Below are 27,169 nucleotides of genomic sequence, written 5' to 3'. Positions count from 1 at the left end.
TTATCACTGGATGAAACCTTACTGAGTCCATAAGCTCAATAAGAAAAATGATGGCCACATCATCCAGCCAGGTATTTTGAGTCAGAAACCTGACGATCACACAAGATTGCTCCCTTTCTTTCCCCACTACCAGAGCTAATTAGTAAATCCTGTTCACCAGACTTCCAAATTAAATCTCAACTCTAGGGCGCCTGGGTGGCTCAGTTGGTTAAGTGTCTGCCTTCAGCTCAGGTCATGATCCCAGGGCCCTGGGATCGAGTCCCACATCGGGCTCCCTGCTCCATGGGGAGTCTGCTCCCTCTGACCTTCTCCCCTTTCATGCTCTCTCTCACTGTCTCTCTCTCAAATAAATAAATAAAATCTTGAGAAAAAAAAAAAAATCTCAACTCTACTTTCCTCCTCCCTTCAGGCTGCCATAACTTGAACTCAGGCCACAAAAGTCACATGGGACTGCAAGAGCCCTCTAACTTGCTTTCACTCACCCCGCCACCCTCCTTTTTGCTCAAAATTCCCCTGATTTCTGCCAAAGAACCCACTGGTTGTACAAAAATAGCCAAAATAGGAGAAGGTGATGGGCTCTGCCTAAGGATATCAGACAAAGTTTCAGAGGAAAAGATCCTTTGATCATTCCTTGAAGGACAAGCAGCAATTTTCCAGATGGGTGACGTTGTGTTGGGGAGAGCACTTTGGGAAAAGGAATAGCATGTACAAAGGCACTGAGGCATGAATCAGCAGACTGTTTAGTAAACTGTAAGCAGTTCAGGAGGGGTAGGAAGCAGGAGGGGGTGTAGGAGTGGTGAGAGAGCTAAGCAGAGTCTACGCATGGAGAGCCTGATCCTATGAGCTGAGGAGTCTGACCACTTTCCTGCAGTCCAGCATTTACCTGCTGCTTTAGGGTCATGGCTGTTGCAAAATCTAGTAAAACTATGAGCCAGCTTCTCAGAAATCAAAAAAAGAAAGAAAGAAAACACATTCACTAAAATACTGTGTGTAGTGTACATGAACACTCTGAAGTACAGAAATTGCTGGGACTTTAGGTCTAAAATTCTCTGGCAACATGCCCATTTGTATTCTGTAAAAATGGCTGGAGGTATATGCAACAAGCAGGAGAGTAATATGATCCAATTTGTGTTTGAAAACAATAGCCAACTCTTTTGAGAAGAGATTTGAAGTAAGTGAGACCAATGGTAAAGTGAACAATTAAGACATCGTGACAACCATCTGGTCAGGAAATGATGAGAGGGATTGCCAAGAAATTTCTGAAGAAGATAAGAGTGATTCAGGCTGTCAGATATTTAAGTGCAATGTAACAGTAAAAATAATGTGATATTGATCCAAAAACAAAAAAAAAAAAAATGAGGTGGAGAAATCAATGAAAAAGATAGAAAATACACACCCAGAATTTTGCATTGTTTTTTCAGGTAAAACTTTAAAGGAAAAGGGAAGATCATTCAATTAATCTTGGTTTCCTTCTTCAGTCTTTCTCATTGAAACCTATTTGCAAAAATACAGTTTAAGAAGTCCTATTCTCACACTCCTAAACAAGAAAACAATTCCAGACAGATTAAGATTTAAATTAAATTCAAGAAACCGAAAACATACTGGAAGAAAAGGTAGGAAAAGGGTGTGCAATCTTGGGATGGAGGAATCCTTTCTAAACACAACACCAAAGGCAGCAACTTTAAAAGGAAAACATGTTAAGATTCAACCACACACACAAATTTTTCTCCTGTAAAAATATGCTAAAGGAAAAAATTAAAACATGACTGAGAAAATGGGAAAATATTTACATTATAGAGAACCGACAGACAAATAGAATACTCTCCATACTACATAAAAAACTTCAATAAAATTTACTGAAAAAGAACATCCCAAAAGAAAAGCAAGGATGATGAAAAGGCAATTTACAAAGGAAAAAATGTCCAACCTCACCAGTATTTTAAGAAATGCAAATATAAGCACAATGAGATACCATCTCCCCATATCAGATTGGCAGAGTTTTTATAAAAATAGTACTACTTAGGATACTGGAAAATATGCCCTCTCATGCACCAGTAGGAGGAGAATAAATTGAAAGGAGAAAACTTTCTGGGGGACAATTTGACAGAAATAATTAAACCTCTATAAATAAATAGACTCCTTCATCCACCAGCTCTGCTTCTAGAAGAGTTTCCTAAGGAAAGAACTGTGATACTACAAGGAAAGACACAATTTTTATAGTGGCAAAGAATTTAAATTTGATGGGATAAGTGAATGCTATCTAACCATAAAAAAACTTTACCCACATATAAAGAAGTATGTTATAGAAGAATATTAAGAGGCATGGATAGATGTTGACAACAATTTTTTTTTTAAGATTTTATTTATTTATTTATTTATTTGAGCAAGACAGAGAGAGCACATGAGTGGATTGAGCAGCAGAGGGAGAAACAGGCTCTCCGGTGAGCAGGGAGCCTGATGTGGGGTTCAATCCCAAGACTCTGGGATCATGACCTGAGTCGAAGGCAGATGCTTAACAGACTAAGCCACCCAGGCACCCTGGCACCAATTTCTTAAATGAAACAAACAAACAAACAAACAACAACAAAACAACAACAAGAAATACAGAGATTAAAAAATAGTATTACTACAGCACAACCCCACATCATCCATGCTGCTATACCTACACAAGAGAATCTAAGTTGCTTGACTTAATAATTTGAAGTCCCAATTTAGCTGGACTGATAAAACAAATGATGGCTAACATCAGTAGTACTAGTAGTGAGAGAAGAAGAAATAATAATTGAAACAATACACGACACTAAGCTGTAGGCTTAGTAGGCTGACTCACAATGAATGCATAACAGAATTCAGATGGGGAGCCAGATTCCTCTAAGGCTTTCAGTAACCCGATTTAATATCTCCGGTGCAGCATGATGGACCCTGTTAAAGTTCCTCACTCTGGTCTCATTCTATCCTACCTCCTTCCTCTGGCATGTGGTGGCCCAGAACTTAGAAAAACACGCAGAGGAAAACATCATGCAGATGGACAAGGAAACTATGAAGGTACAGAACAAGATATTTGCGCTGCTGCTGCATCTCCTGACGGTGTCAGCAAACGCTCCAGGAGAGGCACAGATGGACAGAAGTTGGAAATTATTGCCCCAAATTGATGGGTTCCTATAAATTAACACCAGTAACACCTGGCTACCCTTCTGAAAACTCCAACTTCTGATTCTGCCCTGATTTCTAAGTATTGCAGTTTGTATGGAGCAGGGCAAATGGCATGTTTTCATCCATTTCCAATGTAATGTTTTTATTTCAAAAGGTCCATGTGGGGCCCCTGCAAATCCACAAATATCATACAGATCATTTACCAACCAATAAAACTGTATTATCTACTTTATAACAGTATCTCGACCAAACTGTACTTCATGTTGATGTATGAAAGTTAAAACCAGTAATATTGAAGCATAATTTACGATGGAAAAAACCATGTTTCTCTTTGGATTGCATGGGCGGGCTTAGGTTTGTGATTGCTAACTCCTTTACCTCTGAGTTCCTCCTTTCACAACTACAGACATGAGTCTCCCCTGAAGACCTTGCTCTTTGCTTCAAGAAGTTGAAGAGGAGACAGAAAAAACAGCTTTTGAAATGAGGGGTGGGGGTGAGAAGAAAGAAAACAAACACCCATACAAATGAGTGTGTGTTTAACAAGGGAAGTTATCTCAAAGGTCACATAATGGCGGAAGAAATATGTTATTTACCAATGGTGGGGAAGGAAAAATCCCAAAGACACATAAAACTCATTCTAAATATTTGCCACGCTGTGTTATTTAAACCCAGGGTACAGGAGCAAGGGAGAGCTGAGTACATACTGAGGACACCAAGCTATGGAGTCCAGTTCCCTTCATCAGCAGCAAGAAGCTGCTCTCACAGTGACTTCACTGGTGTCAGCAGAATTATATTATTACCTAGGGAGAGTAACCACAGAGGATCTCTATTTTACCATCAATGATTCTTTAGAGATATAATTTTTTAATTCATTTTATTTATTTACAGTATATTCCAGCTCAATTATTTTGGTTGATTTATTTCATGATTTTGCTTATTATCATCTGTTTGGAGTCCCACTCATAAAACTTGCTTGAATCTGTTTTTTTGGCATTTATAGTCGTTCGAAAAAGTAGAAAAGAATGAATGATATTTGTTAAGGTCAATTCTGAAAAATTTACATCAACAAAAAGGCATCTCCCCATAAATTATGTGACTTTTATATTTGGAAATTCCAGGGAGGATTATTTAAAAGCAAAATAATCCATCTACCGGAATAACTAAAAACAAAACCTTAGTGTTATAAGACCTGACAGTATTTCTTGGAACAGAATGTTATTAGTCATAAACTTAAGTCAGGTACACAAACACCTGCCCCACACATAACATACAACATTTTGCTTCAGAAAAACCTTCGGTCATATTTTGACCATAAACACGGCCTGATCATCACACCAGTGGGAGCTTTAGATGACGTAAAGTGTTTCCCATTTCACATACACTCAGGCAGACAAAGATGTACATTCTTTCTGCAGATGCTCATTTAGTTTCCCCCACACTTCATCAACAAACCCACACTCCTCTCCTGAAATACCTTTCCTGACTTACCTTGGGCATAACCACCTGGAACAGGAGAGCTGCCGCAGTAGAGTCAGCATCAGAATGTGGCCAAGGAAAATGAAATCTCAGTTCCTACCAACAATACAAATCTCTGACATTCAATAGCAGGGGAGAAAAGGGGAGCTGACATCCCGTCTCATCTCAGTGCTTTCAGAGCAGATATTTTAATGAAAACAATTCAAGCTCCTGACGCAACAGAGGGTAGACTTTGCATAATATTCAGTTTCTAATGCCTCCAAAAAGGTACCTGATATTTATTTATGATCCAAATATATTAAGCCTGAAATGGAAAAGCTTCTAGAATTTCCAAAGAGACTACATAAAATTGTCTGAATAATTACTAGCAAATAAGGTGGAAGAAAACATTTTTAGTTCCCTTTTAGGTTTCTGCGGTTATTATTTTGTTCAACACATCCCACCCCACCCCACCCCTGAGGCTGGATCATGACAACGTGTTTAAAAGATTGTAACACAGAAATCATTCATTTCATTGTTAAAACCTCCCCAGAACCCATTTTTAAAGATCATTTGGAAAAAAACTAGGAGATTTTTATAAAATGTCCCAAATTCAAAAGCGCAAAGACCCTGTGAAGTGTCAAGTGAGGAGGTTTAGTGGGGTGCTCTGCAAAAAACCAGTTCCTCACAAATGGAACTGAAAAGTGCAAAACCATTCTTCCCTCTAATCACAAGACAAACTTAAGTCCTGTTTAACTGGAATTAAGCAATCACAAGATCACATAACCATTATTTCATTAAGTCCCTTTTCATGAGAAAGACACAAATGAAATATAAACAAGCTGGATCAGGGACTTATTTTTAAAAGCAGCTATCAGAATACGATCAGCAGAGATTCGACCCATTATTCAGCCTCACACGTATCAGGAGGATTCTAAACTTAGGGTCTATGTGCATATGATAATGTTCATATTAAGAACATTATTATTTTCTAATTTTTGGAAGTGCTTTTGCCCTAATGTGATATAAATTCTAGCCCCCTGAGTCCATTACAATATATAACTCTTTAATTAAGCTAGCCCCAGCCTATTTTGAGCAAATTGAATTCATAACAAAATGAAGAAAGAGGGTTATTATTTTATTTAGGAGAGAGCAGAATAGAGAGAAATAATGAGTAAACAATTAAAAAGATAACTTTAATATGGATCATTTCTTTATAGAACAATTCAATGAAGACATGAGGTTAAGGACTAAAAAGCCTTTATTCATAGTTCATGGCAGAATAAATATGGGGAAATCACTTAACCTCAATTTTACCAAAAGTACATTAGGGAAAGTATTATTCTTTCTGCATCTCCCATAATACAAAAGTATATTATAAATATAAAATTCACTGCCTGTTCAAATTGAACCAGATAGAGATAACTGACCAGAGACATGGTGGGATCCATCATCACCTGGAGAAAAAAAAGACTGAGAGGGAGTACAAATATATAAATGCTCCCTTTATATCTTTATGTGGATTGATTGAAGTAAGATGCTCACTTACTAACCAACCTGAAGTTTCTTGTGAGGTTACCAGACCATTACTATTACCATCTCCTACCTAGCAATGAAAGAGTGAAAGCAGAAGTCATAACAACAAGTTGTCCAATAAAAGGGTGGGGCTAAAGACGAGAGTCAGAAAAGTATTGAAGATAGTGCTCTGCATTCATTAAGCACATGTCAGTGGAGTAGATGAATCAACTGACATTCCAGAGCTCAGGAGATTGGAAGGCTCCTCAAACACCCTGAGATAGACAAGCCCCAACGCTTCTCAAGACTCCTAGATGCTCACTTAAGACCACAAGAGCAGGAAGCACCTATTTCTGCTACTGCCTTTCACCATCTCTCTTTGTCCCTATCTTTTTTTTTTAAGACTTTTTTTTACTTAATTGTATTCTATTTCTTTTCAGTGTCCCTGTCTGTCTTATTCGTCTCTTTGCTCCAAGACAACCCGAGTTTAAGAGAGTTCACGATATAATAATACATTCATAAGAGGAAAGGCCAAGGTTCTAAACCCAGTCCTCCTAGCTCTCCCCATAACTATTAGCCTTAGGGAATTTGTAATAGATTTCTTTATTTTCAAGCCACAGAAGGATTAGAGGCTGAATCTGACCAACAATCTGTTGATGTCAAGGATGTCAAAATGAGCCTTTTTCTTGCAAGAGGAAAAACGACCGGGAGTTCAAATGGGGTTCACAGAATTGGAAAAGCCAAAGGAAGAGTTTCCTTCTATCCCTAATTTGTGGGACATACTGCTGGGCTGTCTACGAAGTCCAACGAGGGAAGCCTGACAGAAGCATCTTCACTAACCAGGTATATGTAGGTGATGCCATGCTGGGCTAGTTGCAAAATTAATGTTACAAAAAAATTGAAATGAAATGGGAATTGCCATGTTAATTATGTACTGACAATAATAAAGAATTCTTCTTACCACTCTCAAAAGCTCAGGTAATATATCCAAATAGTTTTTCCTCATTCACCCAAGAAGAGTCTAAATAGTTTTACGGGATTAACAGCCAAAACATAATCACATTTCTTATTCCTTCTCTCAAAAAGGACAATAAACAGTTAAATGAAAAACAAGATGAGAAGCCTCAGAACCTGGATGTCCTATAATCAAGAATACTCAGCCCCTGGAAATTACATAGCTGAGTAAATCTTGAAAGGTAACTGTCCAAATAACCAAGCACAAAAACCAGAATTCTTTTCTACTAATCTAAGTGTTATCTCATTTTCTGCTCATTTTCAAGGAATCAATCATACTGAATTACATTTTTAATCATACCAAAAAAAGGCTGGACTACAGGTCCACTTTTTCACTTCATTCCTCCTTAAAGCAACATCATCTATAAGACCTTCCAAATCCTTGGCCAAGTGTAGGTGGGCAGGCAGTTGTGCAGCCAACAGCCAGCCTAAAGCATGTACACTCTGAGAGTAAGGTATGTCTGATTTCATTCATTGAGTCCACTTTCATTTCACCACCCAAATGAAAGGCCCTCAGGAGAAAAGAAGACGATGTGGACCCTGCCCTCAAAAACCTTAAAATCATGTCCATTTGCGATGGACATGTTTTCATGCCAAATTACTTTAATGTGAAGTAAAATGTAATGAATGCTGTAAACAATCTTTTAAAAAAGTCAAACATCCATGTCATTTCAGAGGCAACAGCAACACTGAGAAACAGGAAACATTTCCACTGTTATAAAAATCAGTCCAGAAAATATTCCAGATTGTAAACCTATCTGAGAAAACAAAGCCTTACAGCCAAAGCAAGAAGAAACAGAATTTAAAAACTGTTTTAAAGGAGCATCTTCTATTTTTTCACTCAACTACTTACACTCCAGAAGACTTAAAATGACCTCAAAGTTCTCCAGTCAAACTTTGTCCATTCTCTGTGAGAAAGTTAGTTTGCAATGTACAACCAACTTCAAGATTAAAACGTGAAGCCAGGTAACTTCTTCATTATACATGTGCCCTGATCAAATCATCAAGATTAAAAATCGCATTTTATTTTTTCAATGAACACTGTAAACATGCATGGTCAGAAGACTCTTACCTTAGCTGTTAAATTATCCATCTGACGGCAGCTGAGATCAGCTTGTTATAAGCCAATTTTGAGAAAACTATGCATCTCTTTAAAAGCATAGCTTGTTTGCTCAAGTACAAAGTTGACTGAATTCTCCTAGACTAGAAAGAGATTGGCATGTTTGCTTGTGCCTATTCCATAGATGTGAATGGATATCTAATTTATGTCACAAAGGAGAGATTATACCCTTAGGAGAAGTTATTTACTTACTCATTTTCCTAACTAAATTTCCAGGCACATGAGAATTTCAAGTCAGGAAAGCACTGCCAACAATGTTCCACCAGAGACAACCAAAAAGAGATCATAAATGTCTTGTTAGCTGTAAATAATGACAAAATGAAGATCTTTGGGGAATAGGGTTACAGCTGGTCTAGACTAAAGAGTTTTAGATTTATATTAAGACAAGCAAATTACAGTATACGGATTCTAATTTATGTATTAAAATAGGGTTATTGTACATTTTTCCACAAAATAAGAAAAATCAAGGGAAAGGACCAACTCCCTTAATTTTTTTACAATATATCGGTGCCCGATTGTAAGGTGCATGGGTCCTCCACCTCTGCCCATGTTGACAAACATACTTCTCTCGCCCTCTAACTTTAGTACACTCATCTGTGCAGTAACTTACCGGAACTTGTTTATCTATAGTTGCTATCGGCAATTTCTCAGCTAACGTTAAGTGATTTTTTTTTTTTTTTGAGGGAACAACTTATCAGGGCATCTCTTATGTTCTCCTGTGTTCATGCCCCTACATTCTTTACTTTCCTTGTCACCAGAGGGGCATACCTAATCAGTCTACTAACTTGGGGTGCCTTATTTGTTTGTACTTGGGTGAATTCAGAAGCTGTTTTTAAGAAATTAAGGACTGGAATGAGAAATAGAAGATAAGGAGCATGGTCAGGGTTTGCCCTCAGGTTTAGTTAATGAATTCACTGGACTGGTCTTCTCAGGCATAATATGAGGAGGACTCAGCTACATGATTAATCTCAGAGATTCTGACAACCCAGAAACCAGGTGACTCTCTAGCTCTTTGTCAAGAGGCCTCCTATTTGGATACCATTTGTTACATGAGAAGATGTCTAGCCCTCCTCCTGATGGATATAAACCCAGGCAAAGACAAAGGGCACATACACAAGGACTGAGTGTAAACAGGAAAGAAGCAGGCAGAGAAGGGTCCACATCAGGAGCATGGGCAGGAAAGCTGAAAGGAAGAGAGGAGAGAAAGATAAAAATCCAGAGAAATGGAAGAGCACAAGTGGGAGGCAGGGTAAAGCATTTGGGGAAACAGAGGAAACACAACCGAAGTATATCCAGTTAAGAGAACTAAAGAAAAGATCTAAATAACAGTACATAAATCTAATTACTGAGCATAAAATTTGAGAATTTTCATAAGCATTTTTTGCATGGTAACAAATACCTACAGTTATCTGTTACTCTCCAGAAAGAAAAAAGAGGCAAAATATATGCATACAGAAATGGTAACTTTAAATCTCCATAAGTATTTGTAAAGAAAGAGTTATTTTCTATTATGCGTTTATACTAAACACTAAATAATGACATTTTAAACAATCATACATTATCATAAGAAAAAAATAGGCAAAGTGAATTCTAGCATGGTACCTGGGAAGTATTCAGCATAAATATATATCAGAAAGAGAGAAGGAAGGAGGAAACAGACAGACAAAGAAAGTCTCTATTTTAAACGAACATGGAAATTAGCTTCCTGAGTTCAAAGACCATACATTTAATTGACTGAGGACAAAAAGATAAAATACACCCATATAAAATTGCTTAAGATTCTGAGCAAGCTACAAGTACAAACTCCAGTAAAAACATTAAGTAATCAGGAGTGCCCGGGTGGTGTGGTCAGTTGGGCATCCAACTCTTGGTTTTGGTTGAGGTTATGATCTCAGGGTTGTGAGACTGAGCCCTGAGTCAGACTCTGCACTCAGCGAGGATTCTGCCTGACTTTCTCCCTCTCCCTTTGCCCCTCCCCACAGTGCTCACTCTCTCTTCACACTCTCTTTCCCTCTGTCTCTCTCTTTCTCAACTCTTTCTCTGCCTGCCTCTCTGCCTACTTGTGATCTCTCTCTCTCGCTGTCAAATAAATAAATAAATAAAAATCTTTAAAAAAAAAAAATTAGGTAATCAGTGCTCAACAGTGAGGATCCTGAATCTACTAGAACATACACACACTCCTTTATGGTCTAGTATTCAAGGAAAGGGTCACATGTACAGAAAATGAAAGATTTCAGTGCTCATGAAGTAACAGTGATGACCACCAGCACCACCACCAGCAACTCCCTAAAATGTCTCTGGAGAACAAGCATCCCTAATTCTTAAGAGTTACCACTATCCACAGAATAATAACCACTGTTGCTCCACACTCAGACCAGGAAGCCATGTGAGGACTTTAGTGGTCAATTAAAGCCCAGATACTCTAAGTAGTGTACTTCGCAGGCAAACCATTCAACTTATTTAAAATGGTTTCTTTTTTTTTTTTTCCATTTTATTTATTTTTTCAGCGTAACAGTATTCATTCTTTTTGCACAACACCCAGTGCTCCATGCAAAACGTGCCCTCCCCATTACCCACCACCTGTTCCCAGGGGCGCCTGGGTGGCTGAATGGGTTAAGCCTCTGCCTTTGGCTCAGGTCATGATCTCAGGGTCCTGGGATCGAGCCCCCCACTGGGCTCTCTGCTCAGCAGGGAGTCTGCTTCCCTCTCTCTCTTTGCCTGTCTCTCTGCCTTGTGATCTCTCCCTCTCTGTGTCAAATAAAAAAATAAAATAAAATAAAATTGTTTCTCAGGAGAGAGTTTGAAATAAGACCCCAAATCATGTCAAAAAATGGGCTGAAGACATGAACTGGCACTTCTCCAATGAAGACATACAAATGGCTAACAGACACATGAAAAAATGTTCATCATCACTAGCCATCTGGGAGATTCAAATCAAAACCACATTGAGATACCACCTTACACTAGTTAGAATGGCCAAAATTAACAAGACAGTAAACAACATGTGTTGGAGAGGATGTGGACAAAGGGGAGCCCTCTTACACTGTTGGTAGGAATGCAAGCTGGAGCAGCCACTTTGGAAAACAGTGCGGAGATTCCTTAGGAAATTAAAAATAGAGATTCCCTATGAACCTGCAATTTCACTACTAGATATTTACCCCAAAGATACAGATGTAGTGAAAAGAAGGGCCATCTGAACCCCAATGTTCATAACAGCAATGGCCACAGTCGTCAAACTGTGGAAAGAACCAAGATGCCCTTCAACAGACAAATGAATAAAGAAGATGTGGTCCATATATACTATGGAGTATTATGCCTCCTTCAGAAAGGATGAATACCCAACTTTTGTATCAATATGGACGGGACTGGAAGATATTATGATCAGTATAATAAGTCAAGCAGAGAGAGTCAATTACCATATGGTTTTGTTTATTTGTGGAGCAAAAGGAATAACATGGAGGACATGGGGAGCTGGAGAAGAGACGGGAGTTGGGGGAAATTGGAGGGGGAGACAAACCATGAGAGACTGTGGACTCTGAGAAACAAACTGAGGGTATTAGAGGGGAGAGGGGAGCGGGGTTGGGTGAGCCTGCTGGTGGGTCTTATGGCGGGCATGTATTTCATGGAACACTGGGTGTGGTGCATAAACAATGGATTCTGGAACACTGAAAAGAAAAAAAAATAAAAAGAAATATGATGACACATCTAAAATTGAGGGAGCCAAAGGCCCCCAGCCAATAGCCCACTCTCCTGCTCCTTCCCAGCTTCTGTTGTGTTCTGCAGTGAGAGGAGCCTTTCAAAAGGACACTCAAGCCTGCTTTTCCAAGGTTCACACACAGCCTCACACTCTAGCCCTAGGAGTGTTCACAGAGGAGTGGTTTAGTTCACCCTTAGGAGACTTGACCACAAGAGAGGCCTACAAAAGTTTTGGAAGTAATTGGGGATCACTTAGGCAGGGGATTATAGTGTCCTGAGTGGTTCAGAAGTGGGGGTGAGTGTGCTGCTCATGGACAATGTCTCCTTTGCCCTTTAAAATGGGGACCCTTACCCTAGACCCAGTGGTTTTATTACTGTTGATAGGATATTTTTGCCTTCCTCTGGGTTAACCAGAAAATCTAATTAGCTGTTTTAGATATTCAAACAGCAGACTGGATAGTATTTGTTGTGTTATATAGTGAAAATAACAACCTAAGTGCTAAAACTACTTCAGCCCGGGTGGTCATATTATTTTGATTTTAATAATACAGAGTCCACAGTCAGCACAGGGGGATGCATTTCCCTCAGCAAGAAAATCCTAGACACAAGATAGGTTCTGCTTAAGAATAAGCTAACACTACCAGTAAGGAGATTGAACCAGTCATCAAAAATCTCCAAACAAATAAGAGCCCAGGGCCAGACAGCTTCCCAGGGGAATTCTACCAAATATTTAAAGAAGAGTTAATTCCTATTCTCCTGAAACTGTTCCAAAAAGTAGAACTGGAAGGAAAATTTCCAAACTCATTTTATGAGGCCAGCATTACCTTGATCCCAAAACGAGACAAAGACCCCATCAAAAAGGAGAATTACAGACCAATATCCCTGATGAACACAGATGCAAAATTTCTCACCAAAATACTAGCCAATAAGATCCAACAGTACATTAAAAGGATTATTCACCACGACCAAGTGGGATCTATTCCTGGGCTGCAAGATTGGTTCAACATCTGTAAACCAATCACTGTGATTCAATACATTAATAAAAGAAAGAACAAAACTATATGGTACTCTCAATAGATGCTGAAAAACCATTTGCCAAAGTATAGCATCCTTTCTTGATCAAAACTCCACACAATGTAGGGATAGAGGGTACATACACCTCAATACCATCAAAGCCATCTATGAAAGACCCACAGCAAATATCATTCTCAATGGGGAAAAACTGAGAGCTTTTCTCCTAAGGTCAGGAACATGGCAGGGCTGTCCACTATCACCACTGCTATTCAACATAGTACTAGAAGTCCTAGTCTCAAAAATCAGACAACAAAAAGAAATTAAGGGCATTCAAATCGGCAAAGAAGAAGTCAAACTATCACTTTTCACAGATGATATGATACTTTATAAGGAAAACCCAAAAGACTCCACTCCAAAACTGCTAGAACTCATACAGGAATTCAGTGAAGTGGCAGGATGTAAAATCAATGCACAGAAATCAGTTGCATTTCTAAGCACCAACAGCAAGACAGAAGAAAGAGAAATTAAGGAGTCAAACCCATTTATAATTGCACCCAAAACCATAAAACACCTAGGAATAAACCTAACCAAAGAGGCAAAGAATCTGTCCTCAGTAAACTATAAAGTATTCATGAAAGAAATTGAGGAAGACACAAAGAAATGGATGCTCATGGATTGGAAGAACAAATATTGTGAAAATGTCTATACTACCTAAAGGAATCTACACATTTAATGCAAAATACCATCAATTTTTTTTTCAAAGAAATGAAATCAAATCCTAAAGTTTATATGGAACCAGAAAAGACCCCGAATACCCAGAAGAATGTTGAGAAAGAAAGCCAAAGTTGGTGGCATCACAATTCTGGACTTCAAGCTCTATTACAAAGCTGTCATCATCAAGACAGCATGGTACTGGCACAAAAACAGACACATAGATCAAGGGAGAGAATCGAGAGCCCAGAAATAGACCCTCCACTCTATGGCCAACTAATCTTCAAAAAAGCAGGAAAGAATGTCCAATGGAAAAAAGACAGCCTCTTCAATAAATGGTGCTGGGAAAATTGGACAGCCACATGCAGAAGAATGAAACTGGACTATTTCCTCACACCACACACGAAAATAGACTCAAAATGGATGAAAGACTTCAATGTGAGACAGGAAGCCATCAAAATCCTTGAGGAGAACACAGGCAACAACCTCTTCAACCTCAGCAACCTCTTCCTAGAAACATTGCCAAAGGTAAGGGAAGCAAGGGCAAAAATGAACTATTGGGTCTTCACCAAGATCAAAAACTTTTGCACAGCAAAGGAAATAGTCAACAAAACCAAAAAACAACTGACAGAATGGGAGAAGATATTTGCAAATGATATACCAGACAAAGGGTTAGTATCCAAAATCTATAAAGACCTTATCAGACTCAACACCCAAAGAACAAATAATCCAATCAAGAAATGGGCAGAGGACGTGAATAGACATTCCTGCAAAGAACACATCCAGATGGCCAAAAGACACATGAAAAAGTGCTCCACAATCACTCGACATCAGGGAAATACAGATCAAAACCACAATGAGGTGTCACCTCACACCAGTCAGAATGGCTAAAATTAACAAGTCAGGAAATGACAGATGCTGGCGAGGATGCAGAGAAAGAGGAACCCTCCTACACTGTTGGTGGGAATTCTAGCTGGTGCAGCCACTCTGGAAAACAGCATGGAGGTTCCTCAGAAAGTTGAAAATAGAGCTACCCTACAACCCAGCAGTCGCACTACAAGGTATTTATCCTAAAGATACAAACGTAGTGATCTGACAGGGCACATGCACCCAAATGTTTATAGCAGCAATGTCCACAATAGCCAAACTATGGAAAGAACCTAGATGTCCACCAACTTGAATGGATAAAGAAGAGGTGGTATATATATACAATGGAATACTATGCAGTCATCAAAAGAAATGAAAACTTGCCATTTGCAATGACATGGATAGAACTGGAGGGTATTATGCTTAGCAAAATAAGTCAATCAGAGAAAGACAATTATTATATGATCTTCCTGATATAAGGAAGTTGGGAGGCAATGTGGGGGGGCTGGGGGGTAGGAAAGGAATAAATGATACAAGATGGGATTGGGAGCGAGACAAACCATAAGAGACTCATAATCTCACAAAACATACTGAGGGTTGCTGGGGGGAAGTGGGTAGGGAGAGGGTGGTTGGGTTATGGACACTGGGGAGGGTATGTGCTATGATGAGTACTGTGAAATGTGTAAGACTGATGATTCACAGGCCTGTACTCCTGGGGCAAATAATACATTATATGTTAATAAAAATCATTAATAAAATTTAAAAAAGAATAAGCTAACACTAGGTTCCCAAAGAGAGCACTGTGAGCTCTTCAGCAGTGAACAAGTGAGAACAAAGTTTTTGTCTCAAATTCTCCCTCCTTACACCCCATCAATAAATCATCATGGGCCCAGGCTAACTGAAGTCAAGAAGCCAAATTTAATAATGAATCTTCTCTTTCTCTCTCTCTTCTTATAACACTTCACCCAGATATATCTGTGTTTGTTATCCACAGGAACACAAGAAGATCCACTTCCACAAGTAATTGTTCTATACCTCCATCTCCCCTCTGTACAACCAAACAAGCTCATCTGGTCAGGGTCTGAACTGATGATGTCCCATCAAGTCATGGAAGAAACTACATACCATGCACCAACAGACTAGTGTTATCAACTGAACACCTAAATTAATTTATGCTGTAGAGAGGCCTTGAGAACTCACTATTCTTTAATATGTAGGAATAACTCCAACAGTATGTATATTGCAAAAATGGGATCAGACCCATGGGGGGCACACAAAGCTCCTTGGGGCACCTAGAATATACCATGCACTGCCTGTCCTGCTGAAGGGCCTCTGTATATGGACAGAACACACTTAGAAAGAGCTAAGAGAGAAAAGAAATGTGTCCTTAAAAGGCTTGCAGAACAGTTGAAAAGAAAAAATCTACATGAAATTTAAAAGCTGTAACAACCTTACAAAGTAACATGAGGGCGCAACTGCATGAGTGAGAAGGTCTTTTCCCTCCTGGTTCTTAAGACTCTTCCAAAAGTCTCATCTGCCATAAGCTTTTGAAATTTTGACTTAGAGACACAAGACCTGACTTGAAGAACAAAAGATACAGCTTGGAAGAACTTAGACTGCTCTCTCGTTGTTCCAGTCCCCAGGACTTGGGCCTTTTGAAGGCTGTTTGGATGTGGTCTCTATACAATCTTTTAACTCTTATTTTTATTAACATACCAAGATACTCAATAGTTATCTTTACTCTTTTCTATGTAAAGGTGGACGGTGATTCCAGACCTTAGTTTTTCTGGTTGCTTGTTTACATTGCTCTGGCCGATGATTTCAAAAAAGCAGGTCATCCTGAAATCCTAAAATCCTGGACTTAGAGTCAGAGGACACACATTCCAACTTCACTTCTACTGCTTAATTTCCATGAGGAAGTGGTCAAATGCTTCCCTGAGCCTCAATGTCATCTATAAATTGGGAATTGTTACAGCAGAGAACAAATCAAATAGCCTTTGTCGAAGAGCATACAACACAGCAGTGCTCAACATAATTGGTTCAAATGAGTATCATGCCAAGTGTTCTCTGCTTTGGAGTTTCTCAGAACAAGATAAGATCCATTGATTTATTCCGTTAACCAACACTTTGCTGAGCATCCAGTATCTGTCACACTCTGCACTAAGCATCTGGGAGAGCCACTAGAGCTATCAGCCATCCCATCACTACTAGACAGTTCCTTTTCTCTCTCTTTTTTTTTAAGATTGTTTGTTTGTTTGTTTGTTTGTTTATTTATTTATTTATTTATTTGACAGAGCAAGAGACACAAGCAGGCAGAGTAGCAGAGGGAGAGGGAGAAGCAGGCTCCCCACTGAGCAGGGAGCCCAATGTGGGGCCCGATCCCAGGACCCTAGGACCATGACCTGAGCTGAAGGCAGTCACCCAACCGACTGAGCCACCCAGGCGCCCCTACTAGACAGTTTCTATGTTCAAATTACCTCTCCTCTAGTATTTTCCCTTCCGAAAAATAGTTAAGAATGTATGTCACGTTTGCTTGTCAAAATTATATCTATCTGCAACATTTTGGAACGAATCCCATCCCTCCCTGGGCTTCATTACACATCACAATTCCCGCAGTTGGTGTTTGGTTAAGACACATTAATCAGCACAGTCTCCAAGAAATTCTCTCTTGGGTTTGACAAAGGAGAATTAAAATATATCTGGACTTTATCAAGCCTGGTGTTCAGGCTGCCATGGGAGACTGGAGTTGGTAAAGCTAAATTAAATTATTAATAATGCAAGTTTTCAGTAATCAAAGAAGAAAGCTGGTAATGAACAACTCACAATGATAATGAGTAAGCATGTATCCTACACAGCAGGACCCTGTTGATGTTTATTCTGCAATCTAGGTGTGCCCCTGCTCATTCTACCACCACTGGATACCAAAAATGTAACAAGCAAATATCTGAAGAATAATAATTCCTGCTCAGTGGAGTCCCTAGTCATAACCAAATAGCTTGGATACATAGAGAACCTTTCTACTGAACAATTAATTACCCAAAGCAGTGTGACTTGGTACAAGTTTTTTTGGTTACAAATGGGCAATAACATCGTTATTTGAAGCATCACTTTATGCTATTAATTCCAGGGAAATCACATGCTGATTATTAAACTGGAAATATTATTAAAATAGAAAAGCCATAGCTCTTTGGACCCCCAGGCAAGCTAATTAACATAAATACCAACATAGGGCAGGAGTTTGAAAACACATTTTTCAGTGCAACTACTGGCAAAAATTATTGATTATATAAAATTAGTTCTGTATATCCTTAGGGGCCTCTACTTTCCCTCATCTATATTAGTATAAAAGGAAAGTGAGTGCCCTCAAAAAAAAGATGGGGGGAGAAAAGTGTAGAAAATAACATGATTTTCAACTCCTCTCTTCCAACACTCATCCTCTCCATCTGTTTGTTGTGGGAGTACAGTCTCTGTGCCATACACCATCACCCTGTCTACAGGGCTTCCAATAATCCACAAAAAAAGTAAGTGCTTCCAGCCCTGGAAAATAACCTTGTGAGCTACTTCCATCCTAAAGAGAGAAGGAAGAAGAAAAGTGTTCACTGACTTCAATAATCACAGAAAGTTCCACCAATAGATACAGAAGAAGTATCTGAGAACTGGAAAAGATTTGATTCTGTGATCGCAAGAGAGGAAAGTCTTTCCATGTGGCCAAGCCTCAGATAAACAAAACTACAGTGGGACTGGCTGAGCCAATGGTTTTTCTATCTTCACACCCACACACTGGGTAAACATTCACCCCATTTTCATGGATGAAACACACTTCAGAGAGGTGACTTCCCTTTGGTTGAATTTGGAAACATTAAACTTCATAGTTTCAGTTTTTGTTTCCCCCCTGAAAAATGGAGTTATCATAAACATATGGCATTTAAGGGTAGGACAAGGGATTTCTATCAGGTCAGATGAAGGAGATTGCTGGACCTCAGCTGACCAAATGGAATTCATGTCTGAAATATTCTTATACCTAACACTTCAGAATTACACAGTCAACCAACTTTCCAGGGATGTTCAAGGATGTATCAGAAGCAGAGTCTCTGAAAAGCAAAGGCATGTAACCCTAACCTGGTGCCAGTGAGTTAGACTGCTTCTCTCCTGCCCTCTTCCATCCAGGCATCCCTATGAGGCTAGGAGCCTGTAAGTCTTGGCAACATATCCACATTCTAGACCATCCTCCAGATACCCAGAACCCTGGAATTTCCTGCTTCAAATGGTCTAAAGCCAGCTTCCAGACATGGTGTGGGTCTTTATCCTCCTAAGGCAGACTGCTTCATGGCCAGTGTGCATAACCCCAGGCCTGAGAAGTGACCATGGGCAGTTGCTGGACTGTGGGTGTACAAAAAGCTTCAATGAGCAGACTGTTTGTCTCTACAAACAGGTTCCTACAAGACTCATTCCGTTGCACAATAGAGAAAGGGCAGAAAGAGCAGGGATAAGGCTGTGGGACAGGAGAGCTTCCTGTTCTGAGCCCATGTATGTTCCAGGTGGCCTAGAATAAGATAAACGACAGACTCAAACCAGTGCTGTTCAGTGATGCCAGAAAACATCTTCCCTTTCTCTCTTATACTCATGGTGACCAGGCCACCGATGAGTATGAAATGGGATACCAGCTAAAGAGGCAAAGCCAATACCATCTTGCAAACTGGGATTAAAAAGTCATCCTAACTGCACCTGACTGCAGGCAGTGGTTTCCCTTGTAACAACCCCTCATCAACTCTGTGCCCAGATTTCCATAAGTAATTGCCATTCATCGGCATCCAGCATTTTTCTTTCCCATCAGGTTCTTCTTTACTCATTAGACAGTGTTTATGCTTGGTGCACCCAAGAAGTAAATAAAACTTCATTCTTGTCATATACAACAGACTTTGGGTATATAACAGAAAGCATCATATGTACTTCCAGCTTCTGTTGTTCATTGGCAAATCTATCCAATCTGCTCAATCTGTAGGTTGGCATCCTAATAAAAGGCATAAAAAAATCAAATGAAACCCAAGAAACTAGAGAATCATTAGAACTCTACAAACATACAAATCACATTGGATACCAGGGCTCCTACATGAGGTAGAAAATCAAAGCCAAATAGTAAACAGAAGTTTAAAAAACAAACAAACATTGTGATGGCCCTTTCTGGATGCAAGCCTGCACTGGGCCTGGGAATGCAGGATTTCATCAGGACCAGTAAGTGTTTTCCAGAAGCTCACACCCTAGAGGAGGGAGTTTCTGGTAAGGCCTAAGGCCACATCCTTGGCACCTGGTTGATGTGTCTCCCCTGCTGATTCTTGGCAAATTCCAGGGGTCTGATTTCATCTCACAGCTGTTATACAACACACACACTCTCTCTCTCTCTCTCTCTCTCTCTCTCTCTTCCCACAGGACTTCCCGTCAGTCCTACCTCCTACCATTACTGACACTAGCAGTTCTCTAACGTACAGATTCCTAAGCAGCACCCCACAGAGACTGAATCAGCAGGTCTGGGGTGAGGCCAGGACATTTCTATCCTTAGAAAACAATCCAGAGAACTATGAACACTCAATATTACAAGCCCAGGAGGAGCTCAGCTAGAGTAACACAGGCAAGTCGTCAGGCTGGGGTCTTCCCAGAAGGAATGGAAGGGGCCAGGCCCAAACCCCTGGCATGAGGCACCACAACTGAGAGCCGTCCTTTCCTGCCATGGCCAAGCTCCAATGGGCTGACAATTCCAACACATTCTAGATGGCTTCTGTGTGTGTTCCCTATTTGAGCTTTTCTCATAAATGGAAGTACACACATGCAGCAAAGTCATGAAAACTTTACAATGAGCCACTTTTTTACTAAGAGTCTTTAATCCCTAATCCAATGAGAAAACGGCTCTTGTGTATTCAATTCTGACCCATCTCTTTCCCTTCTCTCCCTCTTCCTTCCTCATCCCACCCACACCCACCTTGTAATCTGTGGGGCTTTTATTTAATTAATGATTTTCATTGAACAGAGACCCAACCCTTCCAGAAGAGCACATCAATATCTACAGGAAACCATGTAATTTTTCTATTTGTGAAATGAATCAAATGTTTTCAAACGATAAGAAAGCTGCTAGCTTCATCTTTGATTCATTCCGAATACTGATGGGAAGAAATTATAGTTATCATTCAACTTGAATTTTGTGTTTTCCAGAGAGCCCAGTGTAATCAGAAAGAAGGCCAAGTTTATGAGTAAAATGAGTCAGGTAGAAAGTCCTTCTCATCCGTGGAAGGGCTGAGCACAGGAACTCAATCATCAGTCCTCCTGTTACCATCACAGGCCAGCCCAAAGACAGGGCAGCTGTGCAGAGAGCAGAGGAGGTGCAAAGAGTTTCCCCTACCCCCGCCCCGGCACACTTTGGTGTTACCCAGCAGGGGACCATAATACCTGCAGGGAAAGCCAATTCTCCTGGGAGCCTGGCTGCCAGATGTTGCGCAGAGCTCAGAGATGGACTGTACAAGACAACCCTCTGACCCTGGCAGCCAAAAACCTCAACACAAAGCAAGGGAGAAGGTCAATGCAAAGCATAGCATCTCAGGTACCACCCATCATGCTAAAACGCTTTTCAGGGTGAAGCTAAAAAATAAAAAGACCAGACCCAAATGGGGAAAATGAACCCACTTCCCAAATGCATACTAAGCGAAAGAAACACTCCTCAATGTATTTGATTAACTTATGCCCCATTTCTCTTGCTTTATTGTTCTTTTAGCTAAGCTTCAGATAATTTTCCTAAGGTCATTTAAAAGTGAGACTGAATGCTCACCCTCCATAAATCCTGACTTCCATAAATCGTAAGACAAAAGCTATATATAATTCCATTTGTGTAAACATAAATTTGTCATGAAATAACTTAATTTTAAAAAACATGCACAGAGACATTACCATTGGTCCATTTGGGATGGTCCAAGATTTCTGTTTCTGTCATTTTAGTTTTTTCTACTATAAACATTTGTTACTTGTATGCTTTCCAAGCTTTAAAAAGGAGGTGAAAAGGGGAAGTTTTTTACCAATGGAATTTATCAACATCAGACATTACAATGAATTATCTCCAAACTTGAGGAGCAAATGGCAAACATGAGACTTCTGATCTCATCACTTCTTTGGCTGTGTTATCCATCACCAGCAAAGTCATACTTAGCAACACTCTCCCCCACCCCCGCCCAGCCCTCCCACAACTAGCAGAGTGGAAGTATTTACCTACAACCTTATTTTGAACCATAGGGACACAATGAGCACAAATGACAGCTTCCTTTCTCTCCTGAAATAGCCACTGATTCCACAAATTATCTGCTTGTCATGTTCTTCAAGATAGAGACCCTCAAAGATAAATAAGGATGTCTCTTATCATTAATTGAAAAATACATTCATTTAAAAATGACTCAGTGTCACAACTGACATTTCTTTTTTTTTTTTTTTAAAGATTTATTTATTTGACAGATAGAGATTACAAGTAGGCAGAGAGGCAGGCAGAGAGAGAGAAGGAAACAGGTTCTGCGCTAAGCAGAGAGCCTGATGCGGGGCTCGATCCCAGGACCCTGGGATCATGACCTGAGCTGAAGGCAGAGGCTTTAACCCGCTGAGCCACCCAGGCGCCCCTCACAACTGACATTTCAATTGTATAGTTCTTGCCTCCACGTTTAATGGAGGCCATAAGGCAAGAGGCAGATACCAAATGTTCCCTAGAGCAACTTCAACTGGTTCTATTCATCTCCCTCTGACTTCAAGACAATGCTTAAAAATAAATGTTGGGTTTAGTATTTTACAAAAGCTTCTTTTTTTTTAAGATTTTATTTATTTATTTGAGAGAGAGAGAGAACACAGTGGGAGAGGGAGAAGCAGACTTCCACTGACATGGGGCTCAATACCAGGACCCTGGGATCATGACCTGAACCAAAGGCAGATGCTTAACCGACTAGGCCACCCAGATGCCCCAACACCTTCATCTTTCTTTTCATTTAGGAAAATTCCAAAGTATATTCTCAAATATACTTCTGACTTCCAATAAGCAACTTCAGTGCCCACTGCAAAAAATTTTAAGTGAAACTCCTTATTTCATCGCACATAGTCTCTTTCTGCCCCCCCAGCTTTCAGCAGTGGCCCTGCAGCCATACTCCTGACCCTGTCCCTGGCAGCCTGCCCCCTCCACCCTCCCCACAATGTCCTGCATCTTGGGCCTCCATCTTCCCCTCCTACAGGACAAAGACAATCATCTCTTTTGGAAAGAGATCATTTATTGATGCTGCTCCTCCCACAGTTCTCCTTTCTTTTATTACCAAACTACTTGAAAGAATCATTAGCTTTCCTAGAATCCATTTCCTCTTCCTGTTTTCTTCTTGAGCTCCTGAAAACAGGCTTCTGCCCTCACTGATGTAGCACAACCATTCTCAGTAAATGCCGCAAGGGACCCACTCACTACCACCCAGGGCTCTGCTCTCAATTTATTCTGCAAGGGTGAGTCCCACGAAACTTCTTCTATTTCTTCCTTTCCATCACACCACATCCTCCTGCCCTACCTGTGGCTGCACCTACTCAATCTGACTCAGCGGTTCCCTCCTTCAGTCCCTTCTTCTGCACACTCTCTCTTAGCATGCATCCCACGTCCCCAGCAAATCCCATCTGTGAGGGGACTTCCAGCCTAGAACACCCAGCCCAGCCCATGTCCTAATACTGAGTCACTAGTCCGGTCCAACTGCCTATTGGGTATTCTCATACAGAAAGCCTGAAGATAGTCTGATATGTCGAAGAGGATGAGTTTTCTATACCAACAGTTATAGGGCCTTGGGTGACTGGAACAGCATGAATCCCAATTATAATATTTATATAATTTATATAATAATTATAGTGCTTACTTCATGGATTTGCTAGTGAAGATTCAGTAACACAGATATAAAAAATCCAACTCATTTATATTAACTCAACAAATGTAAAGAGCACTTGCCATGTGTCAGGCAAGCTTGTAACACAGCACTTTACAAATAAGAACTCATTTCATCTTCACAAGGACTCTGTGAGTCAAGTTCTATTATTTCCATTTCACAGATGAGAAAACGGAGGCACATCCAACTTAGGTAACTTCCCCAGTCACACAGCTAGTAAGTGTCAAAGCCTGACTCCAACCCAGGCAGTCCAGCTCCACAGTTCATACTCTAGACTGCTACACAAATCTGCCTCTCACCATCCTGCCTTTCTGCCTCTTGATGGACTATAGAAATCCAATTATCGTAATTAAATAAAAAACCCAGAACATAAGAGCACCTTCCACTTCAAAACCCTTTCCGAACTCCTTGTTGATGAACGCCACCAATCTAAAAATTGCAACCTCATCGTCAGCTTTATTTCCTCTCTCACCCCCGGAGCCCACTCTTGCCAAGTTCTGCTGCACCCACCTTGGAAACTGAAGTCCTGTTCCCACTTCCAGATCTTCAGTCCCAGCCTAGTTCACGGCCACCTACGTTACTTTTTTAAAAAAGAAAGAAAAAAAAAAAAACCCTTCCTCTATAATATTGGGACTACTGAAATATGAATAAAGGCTGCAGACCAGACAACAGTTGTATAATATAAGTATAAATTTCCTGATTTCAATGATACTGAAGTTTATATATATATATATATATATATATATGAAAGTCACTGTTTTTAGGGAATACCCACTAAAATGTTTTACAGGTAAAGAGGTATGACATGTGCAACTTACTCTTAAATGGCTTAGAGAAAAACTCTTAGTAATAATGTATACAGTGGAGAATGATAAAGCAAATGCGGCAAAATGCCAACAACTGATAAAACCAGTCGAAGGATAATCTGAAGCTCTTTGACTATTTTGTAACTTCTCTCTACATTTAAAATTATTTCTAAAGAAAAGGTTAAAAAAAAAAAAGGAAGCAGTTTCCTTGCTGCCCCTAGGACACACAGATCTGACCACCACGCTCTCCTGCCATTCCATTCCCCAGTGTCCCTCAGCAAAGTGGGAAAGGTTCGCCATGCACACGGTAAAGTTCACAGGACTCAGATGACTTGCAAAGTAACCTCTGCTTCTATTCCAGTCTCCCAGTACCTTTCCCAAGGACACGCACAAGCTGCCTCTTCGCCATACTTAGGTTCTCCAAGCCCCCTGACCCCACCCTAGCCCAGCCCTGGCATTCCCCTGCTTGCAGGTCTATGAAGTGGCCACCTGCTTTGCCTAGACTACAGCCCACTTCTTCCTCAAGACAAACATCAAAGTCCTATCCTTCCCATGACGCCGAATGTGAATCCTCTTTCTTTCAAAATGGCTAGCCGAGATCCACATGGCTGGAATTGGTTCGCCTTAGCCTGCCCCTCCAAAGCAGGTGTTTATCACTGTGTGCCTACCTCCCCTCAGCCCTGCATAAGAAATCTTATCTTGTCTTTAACCCAGGAGATGAGGAATTTGCAGAGGCTGATAATAATGTGATTTTCATCTTTCATCACAGGAGGCTGTGCCCCATCATACATAGTTCTGCAGAAATTGTGTGTTTCAGAATTTAAAAAATATGTGCAGCTGCGGTTGATAAGGGATCTGGGCAACAGTTAGGAAGAGACAAGTGGAAGACAGCAGCTCTGGCAGTGAGAACTGAACACGCAAGGTTTTGTGGGGCATGTCCGCACTCTCCACAGCTCCCACCTCTGAGGAAAAGCCTTCCCATGCCCAGTAACACTCCCCAGGCTAGGTTCACTTCCCCTAGCGCAACCTTCCCATCCAAAGCTCCTGCCCCTTTTGAAGGCCTCTTGTTACAGTCAGTTTGTTTTATGGCACCTTGAAACAGTATTATTGAACTTCCTAGGGAGTTAAAGGAGTTCTAGGTAAACGGCCAAACAAGGATGTACATGGATAAATGGACAGCGAGCTCCCTTTGCCTTTCAAGCTATCTTTCATGCATTGTCACCCTCCCTCTCATCTTGTCCCTCTCTTTCTTCTGCCACACAAAGGTCTAGACAGATAAGGGCTCAGTACCACCTGTCTCTTCCTCCTACTGAGAGAGACTGAGGTTCAAGGGAGGTAAAGGGTCTTGCCAAAGGTTATGGCGCTTTATCCAGGTTTGTTAGGTGATCTGTATACTCTACATATGGGGTTTAGGAGCAAAGTCTGAGACCTAGGAGTTGGCACATAGTTACTGCCAGAAAAGTAGATGGCATTCCTAAAGCAGAATAGGAGGAAAATACAAGACCAAAGTTAGGAGCTTGGGAAAATCTGCATTTAGGTCAGATTGGGGTCCCCAAATGTGACCTTTCCAATAAAACTCCAAGGGTTTACTTCCTAAAACTCATCCTATCGTGAGGAACATGAACATTCACCACTCTTGAGTCAGACCTAAATAAAAGTCCCATTCTTTTTGTCTTTCACACATTCGATTGAACTACTCCAGGTGCTGAGGGTACATTAGTGTGCCCCCAAAACTAAGCCCCTATGTGCAGAGAATTTACCAGAACTAGACATTACTTTTGTAATCTTGTGGTATCTGAAAACTCAGACTTCCTACAGAAAATTATTTATCCCCTATGAACTTCACTTCCCTCATCTGTTAAATGGAAATATCAAAAACCTCATCATCCATTTCCCATAGGATTGCAGTGAGAATGGGTGAAATTTCACCTGTAAGGGGCCCAGTAGAGAGCTTCACATTCATCAAGAAGTGGCAATATGTAATTCTGATTACACACTACCTTAAAACCAGAGTCACCATTCATTTATCCCTCGGAACCAAACCTGAATAATCCTGTTACCATATCCTAAATCTAGTCATTCAGAATCAACCCTCAAGATTTTTTTCTCTTTCTGCATTTAACTGTGTAACAGGTTCAGTACTTTTATCCTCACTTGAAGCAATGATGGTATGTAGATTCACGGGTTTTATAGGCAAGTTTTATATCTTTACTATACATGTTAAGTTCATAAGTAATTACTAAAATTTAAAAGGTCCATTCATGTGATAGAGCACCTAAAATTAACTCAGATATCACTGGAAGTATTCTGGGTCTACTTTGGGCAACACTTGTCCATATGCTCAACTTTGCAGAGCTGATGTCAATATCTAAATTTGGTTTATTTAAATGAAACTCATTTTGCAGAGCTCCAAAGTCTGCCATCCTCCCAGTATCATTCTCCGCTTTTCCCCTCAGCATTTCTGCCCAGCACAACCATCACAGGCCCCAAGCTTCTGCCCTTGAAACCAGATCATGTCTTGCCAAGGGATTCCCGTGTCACTTGAAAGAAATGCAAAGACCTTACTGTGCTCTGGAAAAACCCTACATGATTTGGCCTCTGCTTGTCTCCACACCACGTTTCCTCCCACTCTCCTCACTGCAGGCATGGTCACGGCCACACTGAGTAAGATCCCAACACTCTGTGTCAGCCCCTCCTCCACTCGCAGCAGTTCTTCCAGATTCTCACAGCTCACTCCCTTACTTCAGAGGCCTTTCCTGAACACCGACTCACTCCCCCATCACTGTCTTTGTATCACCTTGCTTTATTTTCTCCATAACACTTATCACTACCAAACGTCAAATGAGGTATTCATGCATTTGTTTACTGTCAAGCCCCAGTAAATTACAAGC

The 27,169-nt window shown here is 40.4% G+C and overlaps 1 protein-coding gene across 2 annotated transcripts in view; it reads right to left on the bottom strand.

Moving 5' to 3' along the window:
- The window catches only part of PDE4D (phosphodiesterase 4D), a 1,501,314-nt gene that overhangs the window by 1,423,078 nt on the left and 51,067 nt on the right, over positions 1-27,169 (bottom strand). The gene's annotated exons all lie outside the window — the stretch shown is intronic.

This window comes from Meles meles, chromosome 3 (assembly GCF_922984935.1).
Source record: "Meles meles chromosome 3, mMelMel3.1 paternal haplotype, whole genome shotgun sequence".
In the NCBI taxonomy this organism is placed as follows: domain Eukaryota; kingdom Metazoa; phylum Chordata; class Mammalia; order Carnivora; family Mustelidae; genus Meles; species Meles meles.
The sequence above is the reverse complement of the archived record's forward strand: the minus strand, read 5'-3'. Positions and strand labels throughout refer to the sequence as shown.